Source organism: Lathyrus oleraceus, chromosome 7, assembly GCF_024323335.1.
Source record: "Lathyrus oleraceus cultivar Zhongwan6 chromosome 7, CAAS_Psat_ZW6_1.0, whole genome shotgun sequence".
Classification (NCBI taxonomy): Eukaryota; Viridiplantae; Streptophyta; class Magnoliopsida; order Fabales; family Fabaceae; genus Lathyrus; species Lathyrus oleraceus.
In genome coordinates, this window is record NC_066585.1 from 24,363,451 (window position 1) to 24,380,501 (window position 17,051).

Consider the following 17,051-nt stretch of genomic DNA (forward strand, 5'->3'; position numbering starts at 1 on the left):
GCCTCTGCCGGGGATATTGTCTGATTGGGTTAACACATGAATGCATATGTTTGAATTTTTCTATGGCGTAATGCTCCATATTGAATGGGAATGCTACGTAGTTTGAGGATGCAATGATCACTAAAATGCAAAAATGCAAAAATGATGAAAAACTCCGGCTGGGGAGCCAAAACTGATCGGGTACTCCAACCCTGCGGGGAGACTCTGCAGGGAGAGCAACGACTTCTCACTCATGTTGGAGAATAGCACTGCTGCTGGGGAAAGGTAAACTCCGTTGGGGATATCCTTCAGTCCACAGATAGGATAAATGCTGGAGATAAATTTCAATGAACCTGCCTCACTCGGGGAGGAAAACGGCAAATACAGGCCTGCTGGGGATAGGCAATCCTTAGATCTGCTGGGGAATAGAAGGCACTATCCACAGACGTCTCCGCAGGGGAACATAGCTCTGATAGCTTCCAAACTTGCTTGGGGAAAATATCTGCTGAGGAAACGTCCTCACAGACGCCAACCTGAAAAACAGCACAACAAAATGCCCCCAGGGGATACATAGGCAAGATACGCTCAAGTGTCCTCAACATTCAAAATGATTTTCAAATGTTTTGTCATCCTGCAAGCTATTGTTTAGCCTTCATGTTTTTATATGCAATGCTTATCAAAAATTCGGACAGTTTTGCAAACAAAACAGTAAAAATAAAAACAAAAGAGCCATTTATCTGGATAACGACTTTTATTGATTGAAAATGTGCCTGAAAAGGCAAATACATGGGGAAGCAATTCCTAGAAAGAGGTAATTGCGCATAAAAGGAAAAATCTATCCTAATGGCAATGTGAACACGGCATCCACTATTTCCCAATTCTGTCATAACTCACAGATCATCAGTTTTCCTCCCAACTCCCTGCTTTCTGAGAAGAATGACTGGACGGATCACATCTTTTGAGATGGCAGACGACAAAGCTCGATGAAGTACAGACAACTCAGACTGTAGTCTTCGCTTTAATCCCTCTTTTGGCTGGATCGCCCTTTCGGGTTTTCAATCCACCGGGATACCCATTTTTGCCTAAGCCGCCCTTGCGGGTTTTCGACTTACCGGGTGTACAAATTCTTTTCATTTTATCCCTAATTTTTGCCCGAACCTTTTCTTTCTGTTTTTTGGTTCGCCGGGATGCCCATTTTTGCCTGGACTCTTTTTTCTTTTTGTCCAGCGGGTCAATTTATGCGAAGTATTTTTTGACTACATCTGAGTTAACAGGAGACGGAAAATCTTCACCATCCATAGTTGTAAGCATCAAGGCTCCACCGGAGAAGACCTTTTTCACAACATATGGACCTTCATAATTAGGAGTCCACTTGCCCCTGTTATCTGCACCGGGAGGGAGGATCCTCTTCAAAACTAGATCACCGATCTGATAGCTTCGAGGACGCACTTTCTGATCAAAGGCTCGCTTCATCCTTCGCTGATACAACTGTCCATGGCATACAGCTGCTAGCCGTCTCTCCTCGATAAGGCTCAACTCGTTAAACCTTGTTCGAATCCACTCGGCTTCGTCCAGCTTGACATCCAATAAAACTCTCAGAGAAGGAATCTCCACTTCAACAGGTAGGACAGCTTCCATACCATACACAAGGGAGTAAGGGGTTGCCCCGGTCGACGTACGTACTGAGGTACGGTACCCATGCAAAGCGAAAGGCAGCATCTCATGCCAATCCTTGTACGTAACGACCATCTTCTGCACAATCTTCTTGATATTCTTGTTCGCCGCTTCTACAGCACCATTCATCTTCGGTCTGTAAGGAGAAGAATTGTGATGTTCAATCTTGAAATCTTTACAAAGCTCTTTCATCATCTTGTTATTGAGATTCGAACCATTGTCAGTGATGATTCTCTCAGGAACTCCATAACGACATATGATTTCTTTCTTGATGAACCGGGTAACCACTTGTTTGGTAACGTTAGCATAGGAAGCTGCTTCCACCCATTTGGTGAAATAGTCAATCGCCACCAAAATGAAGCGATGTCCATTCGAAGCAGTAGGCTCAATCTTCCCAATCATATCAATGCCCCACATGGCAAACGGCCAAGGCGAATTCATGACATTCAGAGGGCTTGGTGGTACATGCACCTTATCAGCATAAATTTGACACTTATGGCACTTCCGAGCATACTTGAAACAATCGGATTCCATAGTCATCCAGTAATAACCCGCTCTCAACAATTTCTTAGCCATTGCATGTCCGCCGGCATGAGTACCGAAGGAACCTTCATGAACTTCCTGCATTAACATGTCCGCCTCGGGTCTGTCCACGCATCTGAGCAAGACCATGTCAAAGTTTCTCTTATACAACACATCATCCTGATTCAAATAGAAGCTTCCAGCTAGCCTTCTCAGGGTTTTCTTGTCATTCTTCGACGCACCTTCAGGATACTCCTGAGTCTTGAGGAAGTTCTTGATGTCATAATACCACGGCTTCTCATCAATCACAACAGACTCGGCTGCAAACACATACGCAGGCCTCTCAAGTCGATTCACCGCAACATGTGGCACATGATTCCACCAATGAACTTTGATCATAGACGACAAAGTAGCCAAGGCATCAGCCATTTGATTCTCATCCCGGGGGACATGATACAACTTCACCTTCTTGAAGAACGTCAGTATTCTTCTGGTGTAATCTCTATACGGAATCAAATGCGGCTGATTCGTATTCCAATCTCCATTGACTTGATTGACCACTAGAGCGGAATCTCCAAATATATCAAGAGTTTTGATCCTCAGATCAATGGCTTCTTCTATCCCCATGATACAAGCCTCATACTCAGCTTCGTTGTTGGTGACGTCAAACGTCAATCTGGCAGAAAAAGGTATATGAGCACCTTTAGGATTGATCAATACTGCCCCAACACCGTTACCGTTCATATTCACAGCCCCATCAAACATCAGTGTCCATTTGTCATCCGGATCCGGTCCTTCCTCGACAAGAGGCTCTTCGCAATCTTTCATCTTAAGATACATGATGTCTTCATCAGGGAATTCAAACATCATAGGCTGATAATCTTCAATCGGTTGCTCGGCGAGGTAGTCTGACAGAATACTACCTTTGATGGCCTTTTGTGACGTGTACTGAATATCATATTCTGTTAGAATCATCTGCCAACGAGCAACGCGTCCGGTGAGAGCCGGTTTCTCAAAGATGTACTTCACTGGATCCATCTTAGAAATCAATAAGGTAGTATGGTTCAACATATACTGCCTCAGTCGGCGAGCAGCCCAGGCCAAAGCACAGCAAGTTTTCTCGAGCAGTGAATATCTTGTTTCACAGTCGGTAAACTTTTTGCTAAGGTAGTATATGGCATGCTCTTTTCGACCAGACTCGTCATGCTGTCCCAATACACACCCCATCGAGTTCTCAGTCACTGACAGGTACATTATCAGAGGTCTCCCTGGAACTGGAGGTATAAGGATTGGAGGTTTCTGTAAATACTCTTTAATCTTGTCAAAAGCTTTCTGACAATCATCATTCCACTTGATCGCCTGATTCTTTCTAAGCAGTTTGAAAATTGGTTCGTACGTGGCTGTTAGATGAGATATGAACCTTGCAATGTAGTTCAATCTCCCTAAAAACCCACGGACCTGCTTTTCCGTTTTGGTTCAGGCATCTCTTGAATAGCTTTGACTTTCGCTGGATCAACCTCAATCCCTTTCTCACTGACAATGAAGCCTAAAAGCTTCCCTGATCTCACCCCAAACGTACACTTGTTCGGATTCAACCTCAGCTTGAACTTTCTCAACCGGTCAAACAGCTTCTGCAAATTAACCAGGTGCTCCTCTTCTGTCTGCGACTTCGCAATCATATCATCTACGTACTTCAATTTCTTTGTGCATCATGTCATGAAAGAGAGTCGTCATTGCCCTCTGATAGGTAGCACCAGCATTCTTTAGCCCAAATGGCATCACCTTATAGCAGAACGTGCCCCAAGGTGTAATGAATGTCGTCTTTTCCATGTCCTCTGGCGCCATCTTGATCTGATTATATCCAGAGAAACCATCCATGAAAGAGAATACCGAGGATTGAGCCGTATTATCAACCAATACATCAATGTGAGGTAATGGGAAATCATCTTTCGGACTCGCTCTATTCAAATCCCGGTAATCGACACACATTCTGACTTTGCCATCCTTCTTCGGCACAGGAACGATGTTGGCCACCCATGGGGGATAACTTGTAACAGCCAAAAAACCTGCATCCCACTGCTTCTGAACCTCTTCCTTGATCTTAGTTGCCATGTCAGGACTCGTTCTACGAAGCTTCTGCTTGACCGAAGGACATCCTTCTCTAAGAGGTAATCGATGCACCACAATGTCTGTATCTAACCCAGGCATATCTTGATATGACCAGGCGAATATCTCCACATATTCTCTCAGCATCTCAATCAGCCTCCTCTTGACAGAGTCCTCTAAAGCAGCCCCAATCTTGATTTCTCTTTTGGCGTCCTCAGTACCCAAATTAACAACCTCCAACTCCTCCTGATGAGGTTGGATGACCCTTTCCTCCTGCTTCAGCAATCTGACCAATTCTGCAGGGAGTTCACAGTCTTCCTCACTCTCCTCTTCAGCTTGGTAGATGGGATTGTCGAAATCATACTGAGCCATAACAGAACTGTTCATAGTGAATGCCATAAGATCGCTTCTGCATGTTTAATGCTTTGTTTTAGAAAAAGAGTTCAATAAAGTCACAAAAAACAAAAACATTGCCATTTTTATTGTTTTTTGAAAAAAAAATGAAAACAAAAAATAGAAAGACAGGGATCACAAAGTTTGATTGCAAAAAATGTCCTTCATTAATGATAATCATTAAAACATGATGAGGCCCTACAATGAATCACTACGCCTTGGGCAGATCGTAGGATTTTCATGCAAAATGACAAAACAACAGAAAATTACTCTGTCAGAAGAGTAACTTGAACCACTTCTTCAGCCGTCCAGTTGTTGATAGACCCCCTGGTGCACACGGGCGAACCCAGTTGTCCAAATCACAATCACTGTCACAGTCTTCACTACCGGTTGCAGAGACGTCGCCATGATTCATCAGCCCAGCGCTGGTAAAGGTACTCGGACCCGCTTGACCATTCTGCTCTGCTTGGAGAGGCTCGTAACCAACGCCAAATTTGTCTTCTTTAACAGGCAAATCCACCATCTTGCCCCAGCCTTCAGCTTTGCCAGAATCAACAACCTCCTTAGCCTGCTTGTAAGAAGTAATTGAAGCACCTGGCTTCCTCTGCTCAGCGTACGCCACTTTCTCAAGAGCCACAGTCTCAAACGCCTGGCATAAGGTTTCGTGGATCTCGCCATCCACCTCAACATATTTGAACGAGGATAGATGACTCACCAGAATCTCTTCTTCACCGCACACGGTCACAATCTGACCGTTCCAGACATACTTGAGCTTTTGATGGAGAGTCGACGAGACTGCCCCTGCTGCATGAATCCATGGACGCCCCAATAAACAACTATAGGCGGGCTGGATGTCCATAACATAGAAGATGATATCGAATACCTCAGGACCTATCTTCACAGGCAAGGTAACTTCCCCACACAGAGAACGTTTGGATCCGTCGAAAGCACGAACGATCAGGTCACTGGGAGTAAGCACAAACCCTTCCACATCAATCTTCTTCAGAATCTGCTTAGGCAGCACATTCAGCGACGACACGGTGTCTACCAATACGTGAGACAACACTGCCCCCTTGCACTCCATGGTGATGTGCAAGGCTTTGTTATGGTTTCGCCCTTCAGGCGTTAAGTCCAGGTTGGTGAATCCTACACCATGCCTGGTGCTCACATTGGCCATCACACCCTCCAGTTGATTGACAGAAATCTCCTGAGGCACGTAAGCCAGATTCAACATCTTCAGCAAGGCATTACGGTGTGCCTCAGAGCACAACAACAGTGAAAGTATAGAAATCTTGGACGGAGTTTGGTTCAACTGATCTACAATCTTGTAGTCACTCTTCTTGATTATCTTCATAAACTCCTCCACGTCCTTCTCAAATGAGCCCTCGGGCGCCTCTTTCTGAACAGGTTCTTCCTCAACCACAGCTTGCTTACCCTTTGCTTTGGCGAGAGCCTCAGCATTATTGTCCCTCAAAGGCTGCGGTGCGAACAGACGACCGCTTCTGGTAAAACCTCCTGGACCCCCTACATTGTCCACAGCCGGACCAACAGTTGCAGGAACTCTATTCGGTAAACCAATTGTCACTGGAGTTTGATTCACTGGTCTCGTCTGACTTTCAGCCCTTCTGTTACTGCGGTAAGCATTATCATACTTCCACGGCACGGCTCTACTATTCTCAACAGCCCTTCTTCCAGACGCAACGATAGTAGTTGGAGCGCTGATGGTTGCAGGCACGGAAATGGTAACTGGGGTACCATTTGTTGCAGGTGCACTAACGACCCTTTGTCCACGTCCTTCAGACGGTTTAAAGTAAATGGTGATAGTTGACACTGTCCCACGATCTCTTACAGCCCTACTGAATTGCAAACATCCCTCATCCATCATACCCTGGATACCGGCCCTTAACTGGTCGCAACCATTCTCAGATTCTGCACAGCCCAAACAATCCTCATCACAGCCCGAGTAGACACCCCCATTCAGCAGATGGCCCTTCACAACTAGCAGAGAAGTCTGAACATCATCAACATTAACAACCAGATCTTCAGCTTCTTTCCCCTCAATATTGTTCACTCTATGCCCACCATGCTGAGGCATAGGGTTGTTTACGACGTTAGGCACTGGAGCGAAGTTGATCGCCTTGGCATCGATCAAATCTTGGACCTTGTGCTGGAGAGCCCGACACTTCTCAGTATGATGCCCTGGTGCCCCAGAGTGAAAGTCACAACGGACGTTGGCGTCGTACCCAGGAGGCAATACTGTAGGCGGAGCCATTGTACGCAACTCAACCAACCCCAACCTGAGTAGTTCGGGCAGCAGTTCGGCGTACGACATGGGTAGCGAATCAAAACGTCGATCAGGCATCCTTTGTCTGGGCTGATACGGACGTTGCTGTTGTTGTTGTTGCGGTTGTTGAACTCTTTGTTGTTGTTGTTGACGAGGTTGAGGTGCCGGAATGGTCACTGCAGCAACCTGACGGTATTGACTTCTGTTCTGATCTCTGCGGTGTTGAACAGCATTAGTTTCACCCTCTCTTCGACGAGGTGCCCCAGCAAACGGCTTCTTAGAAGAAGAGGAACCAGCATCTTGGATCTTCCCAGTTTTAATCAAGCTCTCAGTCCTCTCTCCACAAATGACAACATCAGAAAAACTACCGAATGGGCAGCTCCCCATCCGGTCCATAAACACACCCTGAAGAGTACCGATAAACATATCTGTCAACTCCCTCTCCAGCATAGGGGGTTGAACTCTAGCAGCCAGTTCACGCCACCTCTGGGCGTACTCCTTGAAGCTCTCTCCGGATTTCTGACATAGACTCTGCAGCTGAGTCCGGCTAGGTGCCATGTCCATGTTATGTTTATATTGCCTCAAGAAGGCCTCACCCAGATCCCTCCAGCATCGGATCGAATCTCTCTTTAATTCCATGTACCAGTCCAAAGAAGCCCCAGATAGACTATCTTGGAAAAAATACATCCACATCTTTTCATCATCGGTATACGCAGAGATTTTTCGATAATAAGCCTGCACATGGGTGCGAGGGCAAGAAGTACCGTTGTATTTATCGAAGGACGGTGCTTTGAACTTGTAAGGGATTCTCAAACCTTCCACCAACCCCATATTGGTAACATCAAAACCGAGAGAATTTTGACATTCCATAGCCCGGATCTTCTCAGCAAGGGCATCAACTTTACGATCCCTCTCATCAACCCTTCCCAGAACGTCTTCGTCTTCACTGAGCAGAGTGAACATATCCTCTTGTCTGTCAACAATCGGAGTAGGATTACGGGCCGGGGCATGGACTGCTCTGGCATTAGCGGCATCTGGAGCAATAGGTTGACCGTTGATTCGAATACCCCCCAACTCATCACCTACAGCATAGTTGTTGACGGGTACAGCAGCAGCAACATTATTATCATTGACCGGGCCTCCCTCTGGCGGAGCATGGTTGACCGGTGGAATTGTAGCCTCTTGTCTCTGAACCAGGGCTCGAAGTTCTTCTTGACCTTGTGCAACCCCTTGCATCATATTCATAAACTGGGCCATGTTAGCCTTCATCTCAGCCAACTCAGCTTGAACTTGATCCATACCTCTCTGTTGATTCAGTCTTGTTGAGTAGCGGTGCGGACGTTGATCAGCTATCCTGCCTAAAACAGGAACCAGAGTGAGAAGTCACGACCAAGAACACCTGTTATGCAAAATGATATGAGTATGGTGCTAATGATGCGTATGATGCACATGATATGTTCATTTCTCAGGCATTCAAAGAGCCTGAGTCATCCTCAAAAGATGGCAACCTGCAGCAAGAACAACACAGAAGCACAGAAACAACATACACAAGAGGGATGAGTACAAGGTGAAACCAACAACCTCATCTATATGAGTAACAGGATCATACAACAAAGTCGACAAAAAATCCAAACAATCGGAGTACAACAGTGAATCCCATCCAACAAGCCTAGAGGTGATTCTCAACATACACATCAAAGATACAAGCTAAGACAAACGGCCTCCCGGAATGAGAGTCTTCAAGTACTGACACTGGTCTATCAACAGGTCACATTCTGAACATTCTGGCAAAAGAGTGATCTTCTCCTTCAGTTGTCGTCTAAGCTCTACCACTTCTCCTCCAAGGTGGTTCTCTGATGTCTGTCTCAAGTCTACTTCCTTCTTCAACTGGATGTCTTTATCTCTGAGTTGCTTCTCCAAGTCTCTGATCTTCTTCTGATAGCTGGCCTCAACTCTCTGCAGCCTCAAGCACTCCCGGTGTTCTGCATCTAACATGCTCTCCACCTCCTCGTAGGATCTCTTCTTGCTTCTCAGTCTGCTAGCATCTTCTTCTCGCACTCCTCTGAGTTGATGAGCCAAGTTCAACCTATCAGCTTTGGCTTTGTACAGCTCCATCTGGGTATCTTGCTCCTTCTCTCTCAAACGGCGATTCTCCATCAGGGCTTGCTTGTAGTGCTCCGCAGGCACACTCTCAGCAAGGATCAAAGGTGGTTGCTCCTGCAACGGCTCCATCCTATCGTAGGGTAACAACAAAGTTTCTACTCTCTCCTTGACCCAATCAGTGTAATCAGGCATAGCAACGACAAACTTCTTCCCTAAGACAGATCCGTCCTTCATACCAATAGACTTCCAAGCTCTTCCTATCTGCTCCAATCTATCCGGGTCACTCTGCTTCTCAAAATACACACTTTCAGCTACCTCAGCCTCAAATGGTCTTCCCTTCATCACAAACCCCAACTGACGAAGAGAAAGAACCGGGTTGTAATTGATGCAACCCCTAGTCCCTACGAGTGGCACATTACGGAATCCTCCACAGCTCATAATGACGTTACGCACATCCATCCGGTAAGATTGCCACCTGATATCATAGGAGGTAAGAGACATAACCCTCTGAGTCCACTTATGCGTGCTCTGAGCATCCACAAAAGGTCCACTGACTGGCAGGAGAGACAAGAACCATCTGAGCAAAAGCGGGAGACAACACCTGATAGCCCCACCCTTACCATGCCTACTGTGAATAGCATAGTAAGTGTCAGCTAATAGAGTAGGAACTGGATTTCCTCCAATGAAAATACTGACTGCAGCATAGTCAACAAAATTGGGCATACTCGGAAACAGGACGATCCCATAGATCATGACGGCCAACTGGGCATGAAAGGCTTCCCAACTTCCCTTCTCTGCTTCTTCTCTAGCTACCCTCAATAAAAACTTCAAAGGCAATCCTACCACATCCCCACTGGACTTCCAACTATCACTGACTTCCTTGATACCCAAATGGAGAGCTCTGGCAACAACTCTGAAATCAACCTCCTTGGGCACATCCAAGAAAGGAACCTGATACCGGACCGGGACACTCAGCAGAATGGAGTACTCCTCAAGAGTAGGCGCCAACTGATAATCTTGAAAGGTGAAACAATGAAGCTCTGGGTCGTAGAACTGTAGAAGAGTTTGCAACGGCACCGAATCGACTACCATCTTCAACAGTGTCAGAATATCTCCATACTGGTCAACAAACCCCTTCTGGCTACCACTGGTCATAAGGTTGCTCAACTCAATCAGAGACGTCAAAGGTTCGCGGTGAAAGCTGTAGGAACAAGTCTTCCGCTTCAACTCTGGGACTGTTGCCATCTCTATCAGTGAACAAGCTCTGGAATGTACCTGAGAAATGATATGCATGCAGGGATTAGTTTTTTTCCTTTTTTTTTTCTTTTTTTTTTATTGCGTATTTTTTTGAAAATAAACATGCTATGATGCAAATGATGCAGACACGACTGGTTGGCTGTGTCTCTCAGAACACAGGATCAACGCTTCGGCTTGAACTCGGAACCACAAATTCATCTGAAACCCAAAGTCATCTGAGATCCCAAAATTCTGAACCAATAGTCACCAACAGGATCACAAGTCACCAACAAGTCACCAACAAGTCACCAACTGTACCTGTAATAATGATCATTCCCTCCCCGCTCACGGGTGTCATCTAGGCTAGGGTAAGGTCGAGGGAAACGCAGCATAAATAACCTTTCGCAGAACATCATCATATACACACCCGAAGTATGTAACGATAACATCCCACCAGGGTCTGAACTGCTCGTGATATCAATGTTCCGCTAAGTGGCGCAATACCACCCGCTTCCCATGAATCACTCTATTCCTAAGTATCCTAGATTTCACTCATGGCCTGGGTATTGGGCCTTTTACCTCATGTAACTCCCACCCCAACAGAGAGAAACAGACAACCAGCCAGGTGAACAGATGAATATGAATGCAAACATTAATGCAAACATAAATGCAAACAATAAATAAAGGAAAGCAATAAATAACAGCAAAAGCAACCAAACCCTATCCTAGAGAGCGCTAGGAGAGACTCGCTTAGGGAAGATGGACCAGCAAGAGGTCGACTTCTAGAATATCCCCAGCAGAGTCGCCAGCTGTCGCATCACGCGAAAAACCGGCGGGAAACAAAGAACAACAGAGCCGCCACCGTGCGTTATTTATCCCAAAAGAGGGAAAGGAAACGCTCAGAGTAAACCTGGAAAAGACATGGTCTCGCGACCAAAGAGAAATGGGATCGGGAGTCGGTTATGCGAAGGGAAGGTATTAGCACCCCTACGCATCCGTCGTACTCGACGGGATCCACGCACAATAGGAAGGAAAATGGTTGCTAAAACATTGCTCACACACACACACTGGCTGAAGGAGACACAAGAAAATAGACAAGACTGACTCGGCAGGATATCGCACCCTGGGCCTACTTAGTCTATCAGGCATAGACATCAGAGTCGAAGTAGTTCGGACTGGGGAAACGACACATGCTCGCTGGAATATCGCATCCTATGCATACGTATCTCCTTTGGACGAAGGAGAATCAGAGCATTCGTAGCTCGGCTAACACGCACACAAACAAACACAGGCAAAGGCAAACGTGGAGCCTGAATGCCAATCAATGGACTTACATCAGCATCCGAACCAAAACACACACAAAGAGGTAAACGTGGAGCCCGAATGCCAATCACTGGACTTATATCAGCATCCGAACCAAAACACACACAAAGAGGTAAACGTGGAGCCCGAATGCCAATCACTGGACTTACATCAGCATCCGAACCAAACACACGCACACTGGAACCCGAATGCCACTCGATGGACTTACATCAGCTTCCAAGCACACAACAAGACAAAACAAAGACACAAGCGCCCGGGGAGATCTGCTCATCTCCTGCCTACGTACCTCATCTGGTATGAGGATCAGGGCGACGTAGTTCCCCTACGCAGGGATAAAGGACTAGCCTAACCAGATAACAGAGGGAGACACAACTAGGGAGACTACGACTCGAGCCTAGATGTTATCATGCAAATCATCCCTAAGTTAAGGTTTCTAGCTAACTTGCACAGGAAGCAAGCCTATCCTAATCATGACTTGCACAGGAAGCAAGCCACACTAACCTAACTTGCACAGGCAGCAAGCCAAACTAAACCTATCTTGCACAGGAAGCAAGCTAAAGCAAACACACAAGCACAAGTAACACACACTATATGCAAGCAATGGGCTCAAACAAGGTTAGGTTTTAGTTGAGGGGTCATATCAACCTCAACAAACAAACCACTGGAACTGGATAGTGTTAGCTCTTAACCTTGCCATTGAGGGGCTAAGGTGAAGCAGATGAAAGGTGAGTGAAGATGTGACTTCACAGCTCTTATCCCTGGCCTGGGAGAGCTTAAGACAAGAATGTGTGGGTTCAGAAGGTGGGAACCCTCCTACACATTTGAAACTGACTTAACTGTACAATTGTACAAGATCTTGGGTTTGTATCTGCAATGCATCAACACAGTGGTGTGAGCAAAGCAGATGACACACAGAATGGCAGGGGATAGATTGCTTATCCCTTGGGTTCTGCCAATTGCCTCTTCACTTAGGAGGTCTTTAAATATGTACAAGGACAAATGTAAACAAACACAAACATTGCCTCTTAAGGAGGACTTCAGACAGTTGCCTGGCCAAGTAACAGGCCAGGTCTTCCAGACTACATGAAGCAAAGAAGTTATACCTCAATGCAAATTGCTATAAAGCAAAGCAAAGCAAAGTTCACAAGGAACTATAAGCAACTAAAGTACCTGAAATCAGTCAGACAACATTAGTACACAAGTCAAAGTTAAATCAAAATGAAACCAAGGTCAACAGTCAACACAAGCAGATAAATGTGCAATGCACAAAGCTCAAGGCATGTGAGCCAAGCAACCTACAAAACAAATAGGTTAGTAATGATAAACAAGCACACTCAATCAATTTGTATTGGTCTCATTGGGTAATTGTTGCTTAACCTGAAAAAATGAACTCAAATGTGAGTAACAGGACCACTAGGACAAGCCTAGGGTCAAAAGAGAATGAGAAAGTCAAAACAGCAAATGGCAAGTGTCCAAAATCATGTTCAAACAATCAAGAAACAAACCCAATTGGTTTCACATTCGTATCAATCATCATCATCATTTCATGAACAGATTAGGTCAAGGTATTGCAAACAGAAGCTCATAGAAGTCAACAGCAAGACTTAGCTCAAAAGCAATCTTAAACATTTCCAAAAATCACCAAATAAATCATGGTCAATCACAACCCATAGCATGGTATGCATGTCAAATTTCATCTCATTTGGACAAGTAGAAGATAGTCAATGAAAATCAGAAAGGCAAGGCAATTTTAAGCATGCTCAAAGAAGTCAACCAAACATACATCAACTTGAAAAAATCATAAATCAGAGATGGCATATGATAAATGAATGGGACTAAAACCATGGCAAAGCTTAAGATGTCTAGTAATCACATATCAAATTTCATGTCCATCTAATAAAGTATGAGCATTTCACAAAACAAATGGGAACAAGTGTCACAAAAAGTCAACATATGACTAAACAGGGGAGAAAATCTCAAACAATTAGGAAATGCCACAAATAATTCCAAGAAAATTCACATGTAAACTAGACATCCAAGAGTACATTCATACAAAAATTCAAACCAATTTGAGTTCAAGAAGCATGGTAATGAAAATCATGAAGTTGGGCATCAATGATGTCACACAAATTGTCACACCCTAATTCAAAAAATCATAACTCACAAACCAGCAATGATAAATTCACAAACTCTACACCAAAATCACCATGAGTGTGTCTAGTTTAAGCACAAAAAATTTGGGAGCCATTGGATAAAGCATCATCATTTCACAAATGTTTTGGCAAAGTGTACAAAATATGAGCACATGTCACAAACCCTAGCACCAATTAAAATCTATCCGTGCAAAAATTCTGGAAAAATCATGATAAAAAACTAGAGATTGTGATGAACATGATGCAAAAAATCCCATGAAATTTGGACTAACAATGGTTGACTTATGATTTTTGTAAGTTGGTGTCACAAAATGAAATAAACATTGAACAAATAATATGATTTAATGATTTAATTTGGGCACGGTGGCATTTTTGTAATTATGTTGGGATTTAAATGAAACGCTGCGCAGCAGCTGGGGACGTGGCAAGCGACGATAGGAACATGGCCATGCAACAGTAGAAGCTCATGCAAACAAAAGACAACAGCAGCCAACGCGTTTGAAAAGAAAATTCTGGGCAATTTTTTAGGGTTTGCGCTACAGTACTTCATCCTCTCAACAACTCGTGAAATTTTTGTGCCCAGAAAATGAAATCAAATAGGGCATTCGAACCAGCACACAATGCTCATCAATATTACAGCAACCAATTTCATGGAATCATGCTAACAAGAGAGATCAAAGCACAAACATATTCACACATGAAACTTTAAGACAACATAACTTTCTTAATATGCAACCATTTTCGATGATGTAAAGCTCAAAACAATCAGCATTGCAAGATCTACATAATGCATAACATGGTTTTGGAAAATGAGAGATTCGAAAACCATACCAGATTTGAAGAGCTGAGTTGGATTGTGGTTGTTTGGTTGCAAAAGGGCAAAACAGATGCTCCTTGTGGTTTGAAATGATGAATGGAGAGTGACTTGTAGCTCAACAGCCTTTGGAATGTCTTCAAACCAGATCTGCCATGGATGAACTTTAATGAAAACAGAGTTGAAATGGCTTTACAGTCATGGAATCAAGCTTGCAATGAACTCCAAAATGATGGTATATGATGTAACAACCAAGGTCAGCTCGAGTTCTCTTTGAGTTTTTCAGCAAAAGTTCAAAAATGAAGAAATGAGATTTTTGAGAGAGAGAGTTTTTCTGTTTCTAATGGTGGCCGCTAGGGTTTCTTTCAGAGAGAAAATGATGTATATATACTCTGTTTAATGGTACTAATCAAGGTTAATGAAAAAGTGGAATTGGAGTTGGTAAAAAGTGTCCTTTTGCCAATTTTCAAACAAGTTGGTAATGGGTGTATGTGCTGCACGAAAATGGGCCTCCAACAAGTTTTAAACAACATTTCAGAACATATTTGAATGGCAAAAATGGTTGGAAATGATTAAATTGAAGATTCACTTTTTCACCTCACTTGAAATTAATTCAAGTAGGTTCAAAAATGCCATTTTGATCCAAGAGGTTTTGGTGCATGAGGGTTACATTTTTGGAAAGAGGAGGTCAAATGTGACTTGTTGGAAAAAACCTCACCCAATTTGGCCAAATGGTTTGAGAGATATGGCCTTTTGAAGTTCAAAATTTTCTGAAAATGATTTGATCATAACTTGCCAACCATACATGGGAATTGAGTGTTCTTGGACTTTTTGGAAATGGGAGAACAAGATCTTCAACTTTCATGTTGGGAAACAATTCATTTGAAGCTTGTATCATGATGTAAGTTTGGGATCAAGAAGTTTCCATTTTTGGCAGGTTTCAATTACAGGTCCAGTTTCTATTTTTGGAAATTTCTGATCTGGCTTCAAATTCTTTCATGATGATGTTTGACATGTTATATGAAGACTATATGGACATGAATGATACCTCTCAACCCAATTTCCACCATCAAATCACTGATTAAATGCACAGTTGACCAACAGTTGACTTTTAGGGTTTCTGGTGAACTGAGCCATGACTGATGACTTCTGAACATCCAATCCTTGACCAAAATACTTCAAAAGGACCCCTAGGTCATGTGAACATGTTGGACAAACCCTAGGGCCTTGGCTCAATGAGAATTGCACTTGCTTGCTTGATTGACTGATCTCTTGACCAGTTTGACCTAATCTGTCTGATGATCTTGCACTTGGGCAAAAGGACAATGCAATGCTATGCAGCGGACCATGTTATGTTATGACCTAATATGAAAATGTATGTACAATGATAGGTGCAAATTTGAGGTGCTACAGGTAGCTGCCAAGAATATCCTTAAGTATTTGAGAAGGACTAAGGACTCATTCTTGATATATGGAGGTCGGGAAGAGCTGGCTGTAATTGGATACACCGATGCTAGCTTCCAGACAGATAAGGATGACTTTAGATCGCAATCTGGTTATGTGTTTTGCTTAAACGGTGGCGCTGTGAGTTGAAAAAGTTCAAAGCAAGACACAGTTGCTGATTCTACAACTGAGGCCGAGTATATTGCTGGCTCAAGTGCATCAAAGGAAGTTGTTTGGATCAAAAAGTTCATTAGTGAACTTGGAATAGTTCCTAGCATTGTGGATCCCATTGGTCTCTATTGTGATAACAATGGTGCTATCGCACAAGCTAAGGAACCTAGATATCACCAACGAACCAAACACATACTTAGGCGTTATCACCTCATTCGAGAGATAATAGATAGAGGAGATGTGAAAATATGCAAAGTACCTACACTTGACAATATTGCTGACCCACTAACAAAGCCTCTTGCGCAGCAGAAGCATGATGGTCATACTAGATTTATGGGCATTAGGGGTATGCCTGATTGGCTCTAGTGCTAGTGGGAGATTGTTGATGTAAGCCCTAGAGGCCAATACTTTTGGTACTTGTATCGAATTATTTATTAATAATAAAAGGCTTTTTCTTTATTATGTTTGTCTAATAAAGTCCCTAGAATAGATAGTCCTTTAATGTATCAAGTGTGACTTAATCATGAGATCACATTAAACATAAGGACATTATTCTTAAAGTATCCATAGTCGAGCTTTATTGTGAAGTGGGATAACATTAAAGCATTAAGACTATTATGTATATAGACTGATGATCACATCTCATGGATCATGGATAAGGAGTTATCAAGTCTTAAACATAGGTATGAATATTAAGAGTAATATTTATACTGGATTGACCCGCTATGAGAATACTATATAGAATGTTATGTAAAGTGTCATAAGTTATTCTCATGGTGATAATGGTGTATACCACCCTTCGACCTGAAACCACTATGGACCCTAGATGTAGAGTCGAGTGCCTTATTGC